At 32.3% G+C, this 21593-nt stretch overlaps 2 long non-coding RNA genes and 1 pseudogene across 2 annotated transcripts in view; all 3 read right to left on the bottom strand.

Moving 5' to 3' along the window:
• Positions 1-2452: 2452 nt before the first annotated feature.
• Positions 2453-21593, bottom strand: part of LOC136271747 (uncharacterized) — a 31641-nt gene continuing 12500 nt past the window's right edge. The window contains exons 2-4 of the long non-coding RNA XR_010709728.1: positions 4057-4182; positions 3893-3982; positions 2453-3701 (exon numbers count right to left, since the gene is read on the bottom strand). This is a non-coding gene — a long non-coding RNA (uncharacterized lncRNA). The remainder of the gene's footprint in view (positions 3702-3892; positions 3983-4056; positions 4183-21593) is intronic.
• LOC136271785 (uncharacterized) lies at positions 14748-16981 on the bottom strand. Its single transcript, XR_010709781.1, has 3 exons — positions 16570-16981; positions 15876-15997; positions 14748-15624 (listed from the first exon to the last, which is right to left on the bottom strand). It is a non-coding gene; the product is annotated as an uncharacterized lncRNA (long non-coding RNA).
• Positions 18238-19312, bottom strand: LOC136271381 (uncharacterized; annotated as a pseudogene).

The raw sequence follows: 21593 nt of genomic DNA, 5'->3' as shown, positions 1-21593 counted from the left end.
AGTGGCTAGAAAAATAATTCATTTATATTCTTCCGAGAAACCTTTAAATTAATTGATGCAGTAGAGGAAAATTAAAAACACAACAGGAAGAATCACCGCGCGAAACAACAATTTGTACTTTGCAGTCAATAATATATTATTCTACCTCAGGCTTACTCTATCGACACTTTTGCCATTCAATTCTAAAGAAGCTAATTTGCCTTAATATATTCTGACATTTTCTTTATAAGGTCATTTTTAAACAAGCATATGATCTGTCTTTTGCATATCTTATAAGAAGTATCCCGTGCTTATAAATCAGTCACCGATATAGATGTAGTCACTTAGATTTGAGCAATATTATTGCTTTATGATAGACCCAGTGTTTTAGAAATTTGTGTCCAAACAAACTCTTTTTTAATTTGAACAAATTAAACAACGGATAAAGTTACTACAGAGGCCAAACTATTTATACTTTTGCACGTTTATCTGTCAACGGAGAGCCTCAGCTCACAAGGTCAAAAAATTCAACAACCAAATTTTAGCGCAATGAAGTTCAATCTCGTAATTTATTAAATTATGCGCCAAAATACATTATATTTTGTTATAATTTAAGAAAATCTGATGGAATTATAAAATGAGAAAGTCTTATTGATATACATAGAAAATATACAAAAATATTACATTTTTTCCTCAAACAACCTCCAAAGATTTCACAAAAATATGAAATTTTGTGTGAAATTTTCTAAAAAAAAATTTCAGTTTACAAAACTTTTATTAAACATTTATTTAGAGTTATATATTTATATATAGTTAACAAAAAATATAGTTTATGTAATTTTACCAGCCAGTTTTTTTTTTTTTAATAGAGTCTTGAACATGCATTTCCCCATATTTTTTGACAATTTTTTCAATATTTTTTCTGCATTCATTAAAAAAAAATTCAAAAGTACCAAATATACATAATGTTTCCATAAATTGCACCTTGTCAACTGATTTTGTTTAATTGAATATATACATGTTACAGCATATTGACATTTTTTAATGTTGGATTACAGTAAACAATTCACATAGAATATCGCCATTAAGTAAATAATTTCCGTTTAGTTCATTCTGTTCTGTTTTCTCTCTGATATTAACAACACCCCAAGTACATAACGGATCTCTACTTGATCTCTGGAAATTTGTTTAATCTTTGTTTCATGAATCATATGATTATATGTTGAAAGTTCAACTTGTGTGTAGTTTGTATTTTCCAGATAGAATCGGATGAGGAGATTATTACTAACGAACGAATACTACAAATGGATGTCCTCTCTGTATTTCCGGTTCAAGTGACTTCATCACTGCGTTCAGGAAACAAATTTGTGCAGCTTGGGAAAATCAAAACACCACGAGAAGAAAAAGCTCTGTTCAAACAATGAATTGTATCTGCAGTCTAAAATATCTTACTCTGCTCAATGCTCACTCTATCGACACCCCAAATTGAAGAGAAACAAATTTGTGTTATTTTATTCTTAAATGCACTATTTAAGGTGCATTTTAAAATAACATTTGATCTTTTTTTTTTATATATTACACGGTCCTTATAAATTACTCACCAAAAATACATGTAGATTTGTGCAACATTATATTTTTACATTTAGTAGTAGAATGTTACTATTGACAATTTTCAGGATTATCGTCCAGTACTATGATATTTTAAACAATTTTAATTAAAATGTGTTTTATTGACAGTCATGTCTTATATATACATGTCTGTAGATGTAATTGTTTGTCAAGATTTCATTCATTTTACATTTAAAAGAAAGTGTACCAACGTGATTTTAAATGTTTAACTTGATTAAAATATAATAATAATTTTAATAGGAACACTGTTTATTATTTCAAAGCAAGCTAAAACGTAAAATAATTCAGTGGAACGTATGTTAAACAAGTACGCCTGGGACCTAAAAAAAACACCGGTGGTCGATGTCCTACAGTTTATCTAAGATCCAAGAGAGAAAACTTCGATAGATATACTGACCCAACAAGCACTGCTTTTTCTTGGCAGTGCATTTGTACGTAATTTTTTTTTACCTAATCACTTAAGGATGAACTAGTACGTTGGAAAATGGCACTTGGCTAAAATGTGTCTTAGTAGGTAGCACGTTCTTTTACATTAACTGTACAATAATGAACTAGCAACTCGTCAGCAGACATATTACAATAACACCAAAATATCCAGATCAGTCGACCTGATACATGTAAGTAATCATTCCTAAACCTATTCCTCTCTTTAGATACAACCTTTTGAGATGAAAATAAGCACCGTGTAAGTTTTTCTCTATATTATGCATGTATTAGGGTGTAGGATAATCCCAGCCTGTATAAGATAGTTGGTACTAGAGTATGAATCCTATTTGCACTGACCAGAGTCAGAAAAGCTGCCACAAGAAACAAAAAAAAAAACAAACCATGGAGTGGACCTGGTTAATTTTGATTCTTCTAATAGCTTCAAGTTATGTTTTTATAACACTTTTAAATAGCTTTTTGCTATAACAAGGTATATTTGTCATATTTCGCCTCTTGCAATACTTGACTGAACATTGAAATAACGGTCGCCATATCATACTTATAAACATGTGAAAATATGTTGGTAATGTATTGGTCGTTGAACTGTTTACACTGAGAAGATGTTTTAATGAATACTGTTGTTTTGAAATTTCATAATATTTTCAAACCAGTTAAGTTTTATTACTATCAGCTACGATTTTGTAATTAGACAAATTAAGGATTCTTATCCTTTTATGGCTGAAGAATTGGAGAACATGCAGACCGAAGTGTAATATATTGTATATTCATGTACACCTTCATTATACAATGTAGCAAAATATGATTTGTTTTGTCTAATAGCAGTGTGTGTTACCTGTTGATATATTTAACAGAAGTAAAAGTAACACGTGGCCTTTAATATTTTTATCTTATCAAAAAGACAAGTCATAATATTCCAAAAAGAGTTTAAGCAAATTTAGAACATATGGTTTTGTTAAAGCAATCTTAAAGATAAGAATTGTGTTTAGTTGACTTTTCGAACCATTTTAACAAGAGCTTGGACTTTGGGTAGTTGGTGTGAAACAGCATTGTGACGTAGGCCTGTCTATTTCATTGTAGGTCACCAAGCCATTGCTCTTTGAAACCAACAAGATGTGTCTGGCTTTTGAGCTATGACTACGCAATCGGTGTATATTTCACTTGAAACCAGCGTCATTTTCACTTGTTTTGACGCAAGAACTAGATATATACGTCCTGCTGAAAGTCCAAGACTTTGTTAAACTCTTTCTAAGAATGAACAGTAAAAGTAAATACAAATTTAGCAATGTAGTAATTTGAAAATTGGTACAAATACACTTTGTTACATTAAAAAGTCATATATTGAAAATCATACTGAAACTTATTTGTTTATGATCACGTTTTCTGATTTCACTTTTTGAAACACTGCTGTTCAATGTTTTCAAGACGGATTTGTTCCTTTGTAATTGATTGTTGTGGTATTTTTGTTCGTTGCTTTACAGTTAGACTAATATATAACGCAAGTAAAATCAAAACAAGGATCGCAAGACTGATAATAACATGGTCTTTGATATCTTGAGAGAGATCTGTATTTCTACGACGAATTTCCAGTTCATTCCCTGAACCATTTCTGATGAAAGTCTTTGTAAACAGGACTGTCGTAACATTTTCTGCAATGAGGGAAGAAATGCATAAGAAATAATCGAACGGACAAACTATAATATATTAGTGTACGATAAAAAAATTTAAGATGAGTTGACTATCCTGCATATAATATCTATCACTGCGGATGAGAAATATAAAAACATACAAACTTTAGAAATAAAAATACAATTCTAAATAATTTAACAAGTAGTCTTACTGAGTTCTTCAATTTGATTTGTTGCTTTCGTAAAATATGTGATGTGATTGTCTCCCCCCGAAGATGACGTTAGAGTACGATTTTCCTGCTCTATAAAATAGTAAGTAAGAATTACTTAATATTCATAAAAAATTGTACTTGTACAGTTGAGTAAAGATACATACTTTTACATCCAGTAGCCGGATCACAGAGTTCCTTGTTGCATTCACATTGTAATTGGCATTCTTTTCCGTAGCTTGGATACGGACAACTAACTTCACAGTAATGGCCAATGCGCCCATTGCTACATTCTGAAAAAAATATAGCTAAATAAATAAAAGACGCTTAACTTAAAATTTTGAATTTCGATGTAATAATTTGCGATATCAATATGTTTATCAGACTGCAACCGTTTACATCCATACATGTGGTGACATTGGTCATTGTTACAGTTACACGTAAGTTGACAGTTCCAACCATAACTTGGCACGGGACATGTTTGACTACAATTTTTTCCATAATACCCATCTAAACAATCTTTAAGGTAAGCACGAACATTTCAAAATTAAAAAAAATGTATTTATACTATATTATTAGGAATTCAAAATTCTATATATTACATTATAATACATACTTGTGCATTTGTTTTCAGTATAATTCCACATAAAACCCACACAGCACTCTAAACCATCAAGTCTACAAGATATATTGAAGAAGGCTCAAATACAAAGTTTTTAACTCTAAGTAAACTTGTTCTCTAATTAAGGCAGTATTCACAACCACAGTTGATAAATATCTAAACCAAAGAATTCCTATTAATGTATTTTATTCTAACGTTTTTTATTTGCTTTGCAACGGACTTTTGTAAGTATGCACATTTTGGGATCATGTTTTAAATAAGCATTATTGAACTTAACAAGCCTACTTTCTATTTGCGACGCTATCAAACGGTTAAAATGTTAAAATATTAGCTGAATTTTTGTGATTTATTTTTTATACTCTCGTCAAAATGTTTATACAACATGAATTAACAGATGGAATATTTGGCTTTATGTTAAAAAGTTTGAGAATTTGACCTAGAAAGCTGACGCATCATATGTTACGGTAGAGGCGCTATGAATTTCTTCCGCTTTCAGTCAATATAAAATTATTCCTAATGCTATTAGATTGCATTAATTTTCGAAGTAAAACCAAACACATAATTCATTTTATTATACTTTCATGTTAAGTACTGAAATCTGATTGGTTTAGAAGCAGTTAATAATCCGTTCTATTACCCTCAGCGTTAGCAACACACTTAGTAACGGGTAACACAACATGCGCGTAAACTATGCGCGTAAGGTTCACGTCATTTACATATATAAGTAATTAAGTTTTCTTTAAAATTAAAACATTCAGTATAATAAAATAAATAGTGCCTGTTTGGGAGGGTAAGAGTTGAAACTGGCACCCCTTGAATACCATTGTCAACCCCCGTTTCGCGTCGGTTGACAATAATTTTCTCGGGGTGTCAGTTTCAACTCTCACCCTCCTAAATAGGCACTATTTATGTATTATTATACTTTCATGTTAAATACTGAAATCTGATTGATTTAGACCCAGTTGAAAATCCGTTCTATTACCCTCAGCGTAAGCAACGGGTAACACAACGAATCGTTACATGCGCGTAAATAATGCGCGTACGGTTCGTCGTAGAATTCACATCATTTCTATACAAAAGCAGTAACAATTCCTCTAAAATTAAGACATTCAGTATAATAAAATAAATAGTGCCTGTTTGGGAGGATAACAGTTGAAAAAAACACCCCTCGAAAACCATTGTCAACCTCCGCTTCGCGTCGGTTGACACTGGTTTTCTCGGGGTGTCAATTTCAACTGTTACCCTCCCAAACAGGCACTATTTATATAATGTGACACTGTTTTCCAAGTATTCTATTTTAAATATTACCAGTTAAACCTGTTGTAATTCGTATGCATAATAGACTATAAATACTCTACATGCTTCTTATATTGTTCCCTATACACCCCGATTACATATACATGTATCACTTTCCCTGTCGTTCAATCAGTGCTAGATTGACTTGTAGAATGAAAAGACATGTCCTTATTACGGGCTATTTAGGAAAGATCGGCTTAAAATTTTCAAAGAATTCAAATGAGAAAGAGGGATATCTCGGGATAGTAAATGAGGTCAAAAGTCCTGTAAGAACTGTAGCCGTATAGTTTTGATTGCTAAATACATCAGTATATTTTTTTATCATTATAATAATATGATGTAAAACTTAATTTTAGAGTGACAAAAGTTACGAGGTTTTTGAATTTAGAAAAAGTAAACTAACGAACATACTGAAATAAAAAACAACAAACCAGATGATGTTGATTATAGATTGTACATAAGATATGTTATCTGTTAATTCTCTAAATTATAAGTACATTTACATGATGAATTAACATGATCAAAACCTTTTAAATGGCGTAGTCTTGGACGATTTATTTTAGATATATACATACTTTTTATCTATCTGTTACAGACATAATCATTTAAATGCTAAACATATTTTTTAAAAAAATTATGACGTTTTTGAAAAGCACGTTAATAAAAATCCTATTCTCAGATTTTCAAAAACAAATCGAAGTTAATAATAGTATTAAGATGTAATTTATATATTTCTAATAATAATTAAAAAGGAATCAAGACTTGTCTTAATAAAATGATGACTTTATCTTAAGCAACTTACTGTTTTTAGTTGTAAGAAAACAAGTGCAACAATGAAACGGATATGCACATTAATCAAATAAAATTCATGTGTGTTTAAGTAATGACTCATTTTCAGTCAGTACTTTTAGATTTACGTTACATTTACATACATGCATAAATAAGAACATGTAAAACACAATATATCATTCAGATTCATCCATTTTCCCGTTTCTTTAAACGATACTTCTTTAACTGCCATGCATGTCAAAATATTTACGTAAGCTTAAGATAATAAGATACTTACCCTTGACATAAATTCGAATTTGTAACAACACGATGAAATAATAGCAAATAAATGCTAATTATGGCCATAAGAGGTCCCATGGCTCACTCAATATGACTCAAACTAATTTGATAGTTGACTGTCGATGTTTCCTGTATTGTTGTTCACTTCTGCATAAAATCTAAAGGAGATTTAGTCCCCAAAAACTATATAAATCATGATATTTGAATTCCTATGGTTTGCCTGATTTTGAGAAAATATTAAGAACCGGAAGTCAGAACCACGCTCTGCAGGCTGAATATCTATATTTGTATAGCGTATAGGAAACAAGAGCTTAATACCTTAATAACTTTCTGCATAAAATATAGACATATAGATATTAAAAATATACATGCACTAAGCTTGAATACAGGTTAAGTAAATTATTTACTTAAAAACTGTTTTAAATTATTTTCCTTTTTCAGGTATGGCCAATGAAGTATTTATAATTTTTTATCAAATACATTCACAAGGAAAATATATCTTATAATAGATATTTGTCACTTTCATTTAAGGTTAATGCAATGCAAATATCCATGCATCTTATACATGTCCATGGACATGGATATACAATGCTGATGCTTCTATGCAACTGATCGTTGAAAGATCTCTTGACTTGCAACTTACGATTTTATAATACATATACATTTACTTTGGCCAATTAATAGGGGATACATATATCAATGAAGTTCCAAAACATGAACACAGTGATCTTTTATAACATGTTCTTTGGCGTTAGACTCTGGTTTGATTGTTAGCAACACCACAGAAACTTAATAATAGTATTAAGATGTAATTTATATATTTCTAATAGCAATTAAAAAGGAATCAAGACTTGTCTTAATAAAATGATGACTTTATCTTAAGCAACTTACTGTTTTTAGTTGTAAGAAAACAAGTGCAGCAATGAAACGGATATGCACATTAATCAAATAAAATTCATGTGTGTTTAAGTAATGACTCATTTTCAGTCAGTATTTTTAGATTTACGGTACATTTACATACATGCATAAATAAGAACATGTAAAACACAATATATCATTCAGATTCATCCATTTTCCCGTTTCTTTAAACGATACTTCTTTAACTGCCATGCATGTCAAAATATTTACGTAAGCTTAAGATAATAAGATACTTACCCTTGACATAAATTCGAATTTGTAACAACACGATGAAATAATAGCAAATAAATGCTAATTATGGCCATAAGAGGTCCCATGGCTCACTCAATATGACTCAAACTAATTTGATAGTTGACTGTCGATGTTTCCTGTATTGTTGTTCACTTCTGCATAAAATCTAAAGGAGATTTAGTCCCCAAAAACTATATAAATCATGATATTTGAATTCCTATGGTTTGCCTGATTTTGAGAAAATATTAAGAACCGGAAGTCAGAACCACGCTCTGCAGGCTGAATATCTATATTTGTATAGCGTATAGGAAACAAGAGCTTAATACCTTAATAACTTTCTGCATAAAATATAGACATATAGATATTAAAAATATACATGCACTAAGCTTGAATACAGGTTAAGTAAATTATTTACTTAAAAACTGTTTTAAATTATTTTCCTTTTTCAAGTATGGCCAATGAAGTATTTATAATTTTTTATCAAATACATTCACAAGGAAAATATTTCTTATAATAGATATTTGTCACTTTCATTTAAGGTTAATGCAATGCAAATATCCATGCACCTTATACATGTCCATGGACATGGATATACAATGCTGATGCTTCTATGCAACTGATCGTTGAAAGATCTCTTGACTTGCAACTTACGATTTTATATTACATATACATTTACTTTGGCCAATTAATAGGGGATACATATATCAATGAAGTTCCAAAACATGAACACAGTGATCTTTTATAACATGTTCTTTGGCGTTAGACTCTGGTTTGATTGTTAGCAACACCACAGAAACTTAATAATAGTATTAAGATGTAATTTATATATTTCTAATAGCAATTAAAAAGGAATCAAGACTTGTCTTAATAAAATGATGACTTTATCTTAAGCAACTTACTGTTTTTAGTTGTAAGAAAACAAGTGCAGCAATGAAACGGATATGCACATTAATCAAATAAAATTCATGTGTGTTTAAGTAATGACTCATTTTCAGTCAGTATTTTTAGATTTACGGTACATTTACATACATGCATAAATAAGAACATGTAAAACACAATATATCATTCAGATTCATCCATTTTCCCGTTTCTTTAAACGATACTTCTTTAACTGCCATGCATGTCAAAATATTTACGTAAGCTTAAGATAATAAGATACTTACCCTTGACATAAATTCGAATTTGTAACAACACGATGAAATAATAGCAAATAAATGCTAATTATGGCCATAAGAGGTCCCATGGCTCACTCAATATGACTCAAACTAATTTGATAGTTGACTGTCGATGTTTCCTGTATTGTTGTTCACTTCTGCATAAAATCTAAAGGAGATTTAGTCCCCAAAAACTATATAAATCATGATATTTGAATTCCTATGGTTTGCCTGATTTTGAGAAAATATTAAGAACCGGAAGTCAGAACCACGCTCTGCAGGCTGAATATCTATATTTGTATAGCGTATAGGAAACAAGAGCTTAATACCTTAATAACTTTCTGCATAAAATATAGACATATAGATATTAAAAATATACATGCACTAAGCTTGAATACAGGTTAAGTAAATTATTTACTTAAAAACTGTTTTAAATTATTTTCCTTTTTCAAGTATGGCCAATGAAGTATTTATAATTTTTTATCAAATACATTCACAAGGAAAATATTTCTTATAATAGATATTTGTCACTTTCATTTAAGGTTAATGCAATGCAAATATCCATGCACCTTATACATGTCCATGGACATGGATATACAATGCTGATGCTTCTATGCAACTGATCGTTGAAAGATCTCTTGACTTGCAACTTACGATTTTATAATACATATACATTTACTTTGGCCAATTAATAGGGGATACATATATCAATGAAGTTCCAAAACATGAACACAGTGATCTTTTATAACATGTTCTTTGGCCGTTAGACTCTGGTTTGATTGTTAGCAACACCACAGAAACTTAATAATAGTATTAAGATGTAATTTATATATTTCTAATAGCAATTAAAAAGGAATCAAGACTTGTCTTAATAAAATGATGACTTTATCTTAAGCAACTTACTGTTTTTAGTTGTAAGAAAACAAGTGCAACAATGAAACGAATATGCACATTAATCAAATAAAATTCATGTGTGTTTAAGTAATGACTCATTTTCAGTCAGTACTTTTAGATTTACGGTACATTTACATACATGCATAAATAAGAACATGTAAAACACAATATATCATTCAGATTCATCCATTTTCCCGTTTCTTTAAACGATACTTCTTTAACTGCCATGCATGTCAAAATATTTACGTAAGCTTAAGATAATAAGATACTCACCCTTGACATAAATTCGAATTTGTAACAACACGATGAAATAATAGCAAATAAATGCTAATTATGGCCATAAGAGGTCCCATGGCTCACTCAATATGACTCAAACTAATTTGATAGTTGACTGTCGATGTTTCCTGTATTGTTGTTCACTTCTGCATAAAATCTATAGCAGATTTAGTCCCCAAAAACTATATAAATCATGATATTTGAATTCCTATGGTTTGTCTGATTTTGAGAAAATAATAAGAACCGGAAGTCAGAACCACGCTCTGCAGGCTGAATATCTATATTTGAATAGCGTATAGGAAACAAGAGCTTAATACCTTAATAACTTTCTGCATAAAATATAGACATATAGATATTAAAAATATACATGCACTAAGCTTGAATACAGGTTAAGTAAATTATTTACTTTAAAACTGTTTTAAATTATTTTCCTTTTTCAAGTATGGCCAATGAAGTATTTATAATTTTTTATCAAATACATTCACAAGGAAAATATTTCTTATAATAGATATTTGTCACTTTCATTTAAGGTTAATGCAATGCAAATATCCATGCACCTTATACATGTCCATGGACATAGATATACAATGCTGATGCTTCTATGCAACTGATCGTTGAAAGATCTCTTGACTTGCAACTTACGATTTTATAATACATATACATTTACTTTGGCCAATTAATAGGGGATACATATCTCAATGAAGTTCCAAAACATGAACACAGTGATCTTTTATAACATGTTCTTTGGCCGTTAGACTCTGGTTTGATTGTTAGCAACACCACAGAAACTTTGTACAAATAGATTTAAGAGTATCAGAGAAATAGACAGATATTGTGCAGTCTCACATCAGTGGAAACACTCCAATACAATGGCAACGTATAAAATGTTTTAAAAATATCCAAAAATAAAACATTTTAAAAAAAATCAAAACAAATCCAGTTTTATCGAATAGTAGCTTATGGTTTTTAGAGTATATGTCATATAAGCACGAAAATGGGAATTGTGTATTTGAATGAAAACTCAAAAGCATTCTTTACAATTATTGTACGAAGAAGGCTACTGTTATGGTAACTCTGAATGGTTTATTAGTAGTGTCGACATGTGTATCAATCACAGACTGTTCATTGAAATGTCATTCAGACGACATAATGTTTGTTATAATATGCCGCAAAATATAACAAAGTTGGCCATGCAAGCGTGAATGTTTATGTCAAGAGGACAAAAAGAAACCCTTACCAAAGATCGTTTCATTCAAAAATTAGGACCTGAAATTAAAAGGTATATTACTTTCAAACTCATCCATCGCAGATAAGAAAGTGTTTGCATCTAATGAACTGAACTAGGTAGGAATAATTTAGTTGAACATTCGATAGATACGGGGGACAGAGAAACCATTTACTTGTGGCCGTACAGATTTCCCCATCTTCGCTAGCCAAGGGTTTTCGGTCCGCTTTGCTCCCCATAAACCCTTGGCGGATTTCATAAAGAAAACTCGGTGATGCGGTCACGCCATCTAGAGAACAACTAGAGTTGCGCCCCTAGCACCTTCCTATTATTTATCCAATGAAATAACAGGTTACATATACGTTACGGCAAGAGCAAAACAAAAAGTGAAAACATGTTGACCGACGAATCTCGAAAAAGAATTCACCACGTCTTTTAAGTCGAATTACGAGAAAATCAAGAGAAAGCAATTAATGCTGTATTATGTGATCGAGATGTGTTTGTTGGTACCCGTAATGGTAGCGGAAAGTCAATGATTTACGAATGCATTCCAGTAATAAAACCAGGTATCGTCGTCATCGTGGCACTTCTCCTGTCTATAATGAAAGAACAATTTGAGAAATTAAATAAATTTGGACTTTCAGCCACTTACATTGGGAAGAATAGTGAGGAGATTGAACGAATAGAGACTGGGCAGTATGAATTTGTATTTGGAAGCCCCGAGAGACTGGTTGGCGAGAGTCGGTGGAGGGAGATGTTGAAATCGTCGGAGTATAGGAGGCGGCTTCAATTGCTAGTCGTAGATGAGGCTCATACAGTCACGCTTTGGTAAGTAATTAATTCATATTTCTATATTATAACTTATATTATTCATTTTACCATAACATTTAACATTCATATATATCCATGTTTTATACAAATGGAAGTCCTACCCTATCGAAACTTCTATTGTCTTGATAACAGTCTATTCAGCTATATAGGTATCTTAAAATTCGCATTCCACTGGACAATGGTATTTTACTTTCACAGGACCACAATAGTACATAAAAGCCATAATATTATCAAACATCAAACACAAACTGAAAGAGAATCTTACATGTAATGGAAATTGTTCATGTATTTTGTATTCAATTTTTCAGTGGAGAGGGAAGAATGAATGAAGATCCTTTCAGGGAATGGTTTTCAAAAAATTAGGAATTACGATCTTTGTGCCCAAATGTCCCTGTCCTTGCCCTTACTGCAACTGCTGGACCAACTCAGAGGAGGACAATTTTGAAATACCTCTGCTTTCGACCAGGTTGTGAACTTGTTCTCGATTCGCCTGACAGAAGGAACATTAAGATAACTGTGAAATCTATGAAAAACAATGACAATGTTGAAAAAGTGTTTGGTTGGCTAATTAAAGATTTGAGACACCACAGAGAACAATTACCAAGGCATGTGGTTTTTTGTAATAGTATCAATGATGTAACTAAGATTTATTTTGCCTTTATCAAAACATGCAACCAATACAGACAAAACTTTGATATGTTTCATAGCAAAACTGATGATGAAATCAAAGATAAAATCAGAGAAGATATGTCTGATGAAGGAAAAATTAGAATACTTATATGTACAAATGCAGCAGGAATGGGTGTAAACTTCCACCAAGTACATAATGTGGTGCAATATGGGGTACCCAGGGAATTGGAGACCTTTGTGCAACAAATTGGTAGGGGAGGGAGGGATGGAAAACCTTCAGATGAACTAGTTTTATTTAAGATGCACAAAGGTTACTTAAAACATGTAGAACCAGAACTTGTACGCATTGTGAAAGATAGTGTATGTCGGAGAAGTATGTTGTGTGCTGCTTTTCAGACAAAGCATTGTGAACTTACACCTTTACATGCATGTTGTGACACTTGTGAGAAGAAGTGTACATGTGACTGTGATGTCTGCCCACAATCACATGCTGCAGTGACAGACAGTAATGACGCTGAATCTTCTGAAGATGAGATCATACGAGATGTATCATCTGAAGAAAGACTATTGCTAAACCAAAAGTTGGAAACATTACAATTTTCATTATCGGACAGAGCAAGTGGTGGACTTATTAATCCTGAAGTGGTTCATGGATTTACAAAAGAAATAGTGAAAGATATTGTTGCTAAATGTCAGGTTTTATTTACTTCAGAAGACATTATGGAAACATTTCCGATTTGGTCTTTCGGTATAGCTCAAGAGATTCGTAAAATAATCCTTGATGTATTTGGAGATGAAACTATGTACAATTTAGTTGAGAGTGATAGTTCATGCCAATCAGAAGATTAACTGCTGAATTTTATGAATCAGTGCCAGCAAATTGTGATATGCGCAATTACTTACAAGTACACATTGGTGTTTTTTGTTTTTATGTTAAAATATTAATAAATTGCATCTTAAGTTTTGTTTTTTTCTTTTAAAAAATTCAGTCTGTATTCTAGAAGAAATTGATATGAAAAATATAGAGGTGTAACGATCAAGGGACATATCGGTTGTATTGATCGTGAGGGCCCATGATGTGCATATTGTATCCTGACATGTGTATTGTGATACACTGTATGAGCTATATTGACTTTCTAGAATAGTTACATAGTATACATTACATGAAGACATTATGAAATTTCAATCTTAAGTTACAAATCATTTGTTCATTTTGTTCTAATCAATTGAACTTTATGTCTCTACAGTAAGAGTTGGTTAATTGATTTTCAAAATAGTTGACATGTTGTCTTCATGCAATTATATTCCTTAATGAAATAGGCAGCAAAGAAACCAGTTCATTTATAGTTGATAACAATATCGTGATAGGCTTCATATCGAGAAGTAGCTGGCGACACTCAAGACTTGAAAAATGTATAGAAAAATGTATTATAAATACTTGTGCCTAATCTTAAATGTTTACACTTTTATATTGGATGTAACTGCATTTTTTTGGAAATAGAGAGCAAACAAACTGTATGAACAACTTTTTCAATTAAAAAAAGAATCAAATTATATATACAACATTTTTAATAAATGTTTGGGTTTCAGATACACAACTAATAGCTGTCAAACAAGAATATACATATACACATTTTACATACATGTAATGCAAGTAGAATTTGGTTCGTGAGTGCAGCTCTCTGAACACTGGTGTAAGTTGCATGGCTCCTTGGGAGTAAATTTTTTTCTTCACAGTTTGTACCATAATTTCTAGTAAATTGTCCTTTGGTATATTTTTTCCCATACCACCTTGCAAATTTGCACTGCAGTTCCACATGTACTCATACGCCATTTTTGGTGATAGGATGCATTTGATGTAGGCCAAATACCTAAACAGCCATAACTGATACTTGTTGTGTATTCCAACACGAGAGAGAAGCATCTGAAATTTTGCGTTTGTTGTAACTCTGTTCCCATCTCCCATTTTATACGCATCATTTGTGTCTCGAAGTAGCAATGCACATTTCCTAAACGATGCTCTGTATATTGCAACGTGGTCCTTTCCAGAAGTAGGCAGTTGGTCTTCAGTATCAAAAGAGAACTCGTGTACCTTTTTCAAATGTCTCTTTATACTGCCACTTGTCTTGTACTGCTTGTTGCAATTTGGGCACATATACTTCATTTCATCACTGTCAAAGAGGTCCTTCATTTGATTTGCTTCTGCATCAAGAGCGCATGTCTTCTCTCTGATTTTATCAACATCTAGAAATAGACAAATAAATTTATGTATCAAAATACAAGTCGTCTTCTCTTTTAAAAATACCCAAATACATTTTTAAGAAAAATACTATCCTGGCATAAACCAACAAATAATTAGAAAACAAATCAGTTTATTATAAGTTTCGTACCATCTGCAATCTTTACATATTTTTCGAGAATATCTTTTGCTACTCCATGGATGAAAGTGTACTTGTCCTGATCAGACAGAAGATGGAACAAAGGTTGATGGTTGACTGGTTCATCTTGTAGATCCTTGATGCCCATCAGATCAATGTAAGCACCCAAGATGAAAGAATCCAGACAGTCATCCATCCACGCATAATGAGATCTGCAATATATGTATATTAAAATAAAAATACAGTTAAACACGGATTTACCGAACATGCTTACGTAATGAATTGACGCCTTTAGCGAAGTGATTTTCATTCCCCATGATTTTATTTCATGTGGTAAACTTGACAGATACAAATACAATGAATTACGCTTGTAGAGAGGTATAATAGTTCATCCCTTTTACTTCGTTATAGGCATGTTATACTGTAAAAATAAAACAATTGATAATCCAAATCATTTAACTACCTGTACTTTTGGAAAACTTCTTCAGGGCCATGGACATCAATTCTCCCTACTGTGTTTCTCAGGTGACTGAGTGTACCCGGCTCTCCTGCTGATGACACTTTGTAAAACTGTTCATAGATGAACTGTAAATAACCAACAACAAAAAATTATTTCTTAAAATTCAGTAATAATACATTGTAATTTAACAATTAATGCAACAAATTTTATGCAGCATTGGAAAACTTAAACTCAGTCTTGGATAAAGTTTAAAGTATAGAACAATGCTATATCATCAAATATTTCTCAAAATTATTAATAATTTCGAAAAAAAAAGCTCTTGTTCAAAAATGATTGAAAAACATGCACTGAAGTTTCAAAATTATTTGTTCAACACAAATTTTAGTTCATTTCATTTTAAGTTGTTTGTCAAAAAAGTTCATCATAGGAATATATAAATCCCGGTACATATTCTTAGATAAAATCATTGGTTATGTGTTAAAGTAACCTTGTTACAGTGACAAGAACTAAATCCACAAAAATTATGCTTACTGAATAATGTTGAAACTTCAGTAGATATTAGTAACAAATTTCAATCAACATTAGGCTAATAGTGATTAGATAAGTAAATAAACAAAAACAAAGCTGAAACTGTAATAAATGCTAAAAAATAAATTTACTAAAATAAATGAATTGAAATGAAAATAAACTCATGTACCCTTTAATTCAATTGAACAGTAACAGGAAAAGAGCTGTATCTGCAGCTGGATGATTGAAGGAGTCATGCTCTACCATTTGGTAACTGGAACTTAACCAAACACATTGATACCAGTAGAAGATTCATCATCCTATGTAACCCTTCTGGTCGATGAATGACACACTGAAGTTTACTGAATTCCGTCATACCATTGTGAAGTGCTAGCTGGGCTGAATACGCTCTCTCATTTGGTCAATACGTCACCTCCAAATACCCTTTTCAGACTTGAAGGGGTATCATGATCATTATCTGCATCTGACCTTGCAATACATTTTTCATGAATATACTGGAGTATATCAATCATTTCCTCTGACTTATTTTCACTTTTGTCCAAGAGGTCAATAATTGCATAGTCAGATTTTTGACAGCTCATGTTAAGGTGGGGATGAGATATGTATTCTGGAATACATAATTTGTATTTTTTAAGACTGGCCACATACATGTATTTGACAAGAACCTGCATAATATGGTGAATGAAATTGCCTTCAAGAAAAGCAGACTCTTCCAAGTTTGGAATACGCAGCACAGTAAATTCTGTCAATAAACTCCGTTCAGACAAAAAGTACGGGAAATGTGCATTATAACATCACAGTATATTACACACCTCGAAAGTACTTATTAATCTATTTATTAGTAAAATTAACTTACACTTATCTTTTAATTAAAAACAACAAATGCTATTACTTACAATTTTGATGTCCGTTATATCTTACACACTGAAAAATAAGCGAGATGTCGTTCTCGCTGTACTACAAAATATGACGTCATATGCTTCAAAATGACGCATTAAGTTAAATCATTGAAGGCTATCGTGCAGTTTTATAAGCGAAGAAAAATAAATGTCATATATTTACGAAAAAGTATAAATGAATATTTTGTTTAAAATTATTATTAGTAGAATGCTACCTATATAGTCTTATTTTCATTTTGTTAAAAGTATGCATCGTATAAAGAAGCCACCTCGGTTTTGTATAAAATATCGTATATCTAAAATCTGAGTACCTAAATAAATCACTTAATTGCAAGGGCATACACTTACCTGATTCCGACAAACTTTTACATGTGAATTTGAAATATGCTATGTAACTTAAAAACTTCTACGATCCTTGTAAAATCTTACAAATTAATTATTTTTTAATGAAATTAACCCTGTGACCTTCAAAATTATTCAACATATGCATTATAAATTACGGTTTCTTCTAACAAATATTCTTATCTTCAAAAGTTCGCACCGTTTTTCAAAATCTACGATATAACATCAAGTTATTTCATAATTCAGTTGTGAATTTTGACATGATTATGCCCTTGCAATATTGAATTTTTTAAATGACCTTAAAACCACAAATACATCTGCTTGTACCATGCGACTGCCATATCACGTGACCTCTATGAACATAAAATATTGTACTGTTATATATATATTTTAGAAATATATTGCATTTGAGTGACTGTTATTGATTTTATTAAGGACATGCCAGTTTAACTAAAGTATACGTGTTTTCATCACAAAAATTTGCCCATATTTTTATTGACCGCCTTAACTGTACTGCGTAAATAAACTGTTTTCCACTTGACTGATGTCAGCAATAGGATGTGTATCATCCAGTGTAGGATCTTGAACTCTTTTCTCTAATGCCACAACGAAAACCAGTGCCAGCTTTGTCGCCTTCTGTCAACGCTCATTTGAGATGGACTAAGGGTTATATCAATATTGTCACCTATAATGTCGCTCGACTTACTAAATTGATGTGTAGCGGTAATTTGCTCATCCTCCATCACTGGCTCTGTAAGCAGTCTCTTGATATGCTGCTGTTGTCTGCTCAGTAGGTGGTGTTTTCTTTTTGATGATGAAGATGCTGTCACACACATGCCCATCTTTGACAAAGTATCTATAGTCTTTTAAAAAGAAAAAAAATGTTTTCAGTCCATATATGTTGAACAGTGTACCAAATATTCAGTTAGCAAAGATGATCAGACTAAAGCGTATTAATATTTAATCCTACCCCAATCATTTATCTATCAATTTTATTTATGTTGTCAAATTTAAAAAAAATTACACATAATCATCTCATAAAATAAATTTATATTGAATATGATTATCAAATTCAAGTTGTACATATTTTACATAAAACATGCAATTGAGTCCAGCAAAGTTTATATTCCAAAAAGTATTTGAAAAGGTAAATTAGAGCTAAGCACTAGATTGTTCTTACATCATCAGTAGCTCCACCATGGTCTAGAATCTGGCCTATGATGTGTTGTAAAGCAGACATGTGTTTGTTGTTATATTTAAGCATTACACATGCAGCTACTGTAGCCCCCATTAGGTTATTGTTGCTAAGCGTCAACATGCACTTGTGGAACAAAGGTGCCCATATCTGTATTTCTTCATTTACTCTGTCGATACTGAATGTAGCCAAACTTTTGCTGTCAATTTGCCTTAACAAAGAACAATTCACACTTGAAGTTAATTTTCCAATTTCTTGCTTTAGTTCTGTCATAATGTCAATTTTATGGAGCTTATTAAGTTTTGTGAAACAATAACCACACACGTATTTTGACATACCATCGTTGGGGGAGGCATTGTAATCAATAACTTGTGTCAGCTGATTGAAAAACAGAACGATTCACTAAAAATAACCCGCCTGTGTTTCTTCGGAAGATCGCAATTACATATGCGACATACCTCTATGGGCGCCGCCATATTTGTTTATAAGGTCAGGTCACAAACGTTGCGATTGGATCAGCTACTCATAGCTGCAACCAATCAGAGAACAGAGTGTTTCACCGAGTTTTCGGAATGAAATCCGTCAAGGGTTTATGGGGAGCAAAGCGGACCGAAAACCCTTGGCTAGCGAAGATGAGATTTCCCCGAAGCCGGCGAAAATTACTGGATCTCGGATATAAACAACGTGTGCTAATAAAAATTATGATTCCGTCCAAAAGTCCGTGCTCTACTCCAATCGTCCATGCCCCGACGAGAGATTGTAGGTCCGCATGTGCAACGAGTTTTGTGAACTAAATGAAGTAACAAAAAAGGATGTTTTCATGTACCCTCTTCCGAGTACAGACGAAATGCTAACTGCAAATAAGAATTCTAAATACTTCTGTGTCATAGATTTGTGTCAAGAATATCACCAAGGAATATAACAAAGCAAATACTTCATTTTCCTTTTTTGGAGGGCATTATGAATATGATTTTATGCCGTTTGAACTGTGTAACAGTGCTTCTACGTTTCAGATACTTATGGACTCTGTGCTCTCAGGATAACTGTGAAACACGTGTCGTCTGTACGTTTTTTCTAAAACCATCACTGACCACTTCAAAACACTCGAGTAAGTGCTGAAGAGATTCGAGGATTCGGGGCCAAAGCTAAAAGCCCAGAAATGCTCATTTGGGAAAACCGAAGTAACGTTCAGTGGACTTATTTCTTACTACTGGAAGTTTATAATAGACTTTGCTAGTAAGGTTGCGCCCTTACACAAACTTTGAAGGAAAGGAGCTGAATTCACATTGGATAGTAACTGTGAGAGTGCAGTCAAAACGTTCAAAGTGGCATTAACTTCTCCTATATCCTCTATTAAGATACCCAGATTTCTCGCTCGCGTTTGTTCTGAACATTGATTAAAGCGACATCGATATTGGTGTAGTTTTAGCGCAAAATGGTTTTGATGGCGATTGAATTATAGCCTACGCAAGTAAGAGTTTACAACCAAATAAGCAGAATTAAGCAGTGATGCAGAAGGAGGCGCTTGCTATGGTGTTTGGTGTGAAATACTTTAGACACTATCTATTTGGCCGAATATTCACTGTGATCACTTACCATAATCAATAACGGTGGCTTTCAATCATCAAGAATCCAGCTGGTCGACTTGCACGTTGGTCTACAAAGAAATCAACAAAGAAATCGCCATTCTACCTTATGCATTGCACATACGAGATGCGTTTTACCTGTTAAGGCTGCACTTTGTCCTATGCCGTAGCAAACGACTAAATTTGTTGTCAAGATGTAGAGGCATATACCCTAGTGAAAGAAAACTTACAAAACTTACAAAACAACAAAGAAAAGCAGAAAAAGCATTTTGACTGTAAAGCTAAAGAATCACATTACACCGAAGGAGACAAAATATGGCTGTACACTCCTATACCAAACCAGCACTGTCCGCAAAACTATCACGCCACTGGCACGGACTATACATACGAATTCGAAGTTGTCGCAAGATTGTCCGATGTGCAGTACAAACTAAAAGATCCATATCACAAATGAAAGAATTTCACCTCACATGTAAACAGAATTAAAAGTTACGTCTATCTAAACGATCGTCCAGACGACCACGATTATGACCCTGATCAAACGCCGAAGCAGGGAAAAACCGGTGAAGATCAAGAAATGATACTGGACCTAATGAGACAAAGACACGACTCCAGAAGACTAGAGAAATTTTATTTACCTTAATTTAAAACCTGTTAAATTTAGTGAGTCAACGAAAAAGAAACTGAGAATTTTAAAATTATTGAAGAGTTTATCAAATCTAAGAAATAAACATATGTATGTATAACAGGACAAATCTGCCTTTTAAAAACATTAGACATCTGATAAATCATACCGACTATATCTGTCATGTTTTAATGGCTCACAGTTTGCCTCCAAAGCACAAAGATGCATATACTAAATGCGTTTCTCGAATTTTGAACAATATCCTATACATACTGGGAGGTAATGTATGTAGGTGTTGTGACACATTTTTCCTGTATATTTTCGTTTTTATTCTCTTAAAAAATCCTATCTCACTTTCGATCTTCATTGTTTATTCTATTTCATTTATTATCATTAGAATATACTAGAAAAAATGCCCCAGTAAAGTTGAAAGCAATGTCAATGATCTCCCAAGTTTCGATGGTTTCATTTTGATTGTATTTCTGTGCACGTACTGTCTACCTGATATCTTATTTAGATTGTTAATACCATATAAGGCCTGTTGAT

Source organism: Magallana gigas, chromosome 9, assembly GCF_963853765.1.
Source record: "Magallana gigas chromosome 9, xbMagGiga1.1, whole genome shotgun sequence".
In the NCBI taxonomy this organism is placed as follows: Eukaryota; Metazoa; Mollusca; class Bivalvia; order Ostreida; family Ostreidae; genus Magallana; species Magallana gigas.
Note: the sequence above shows the minus strand (reverse complement) of the source record. Positions and strands in the feature narration are given on the sequence as shown.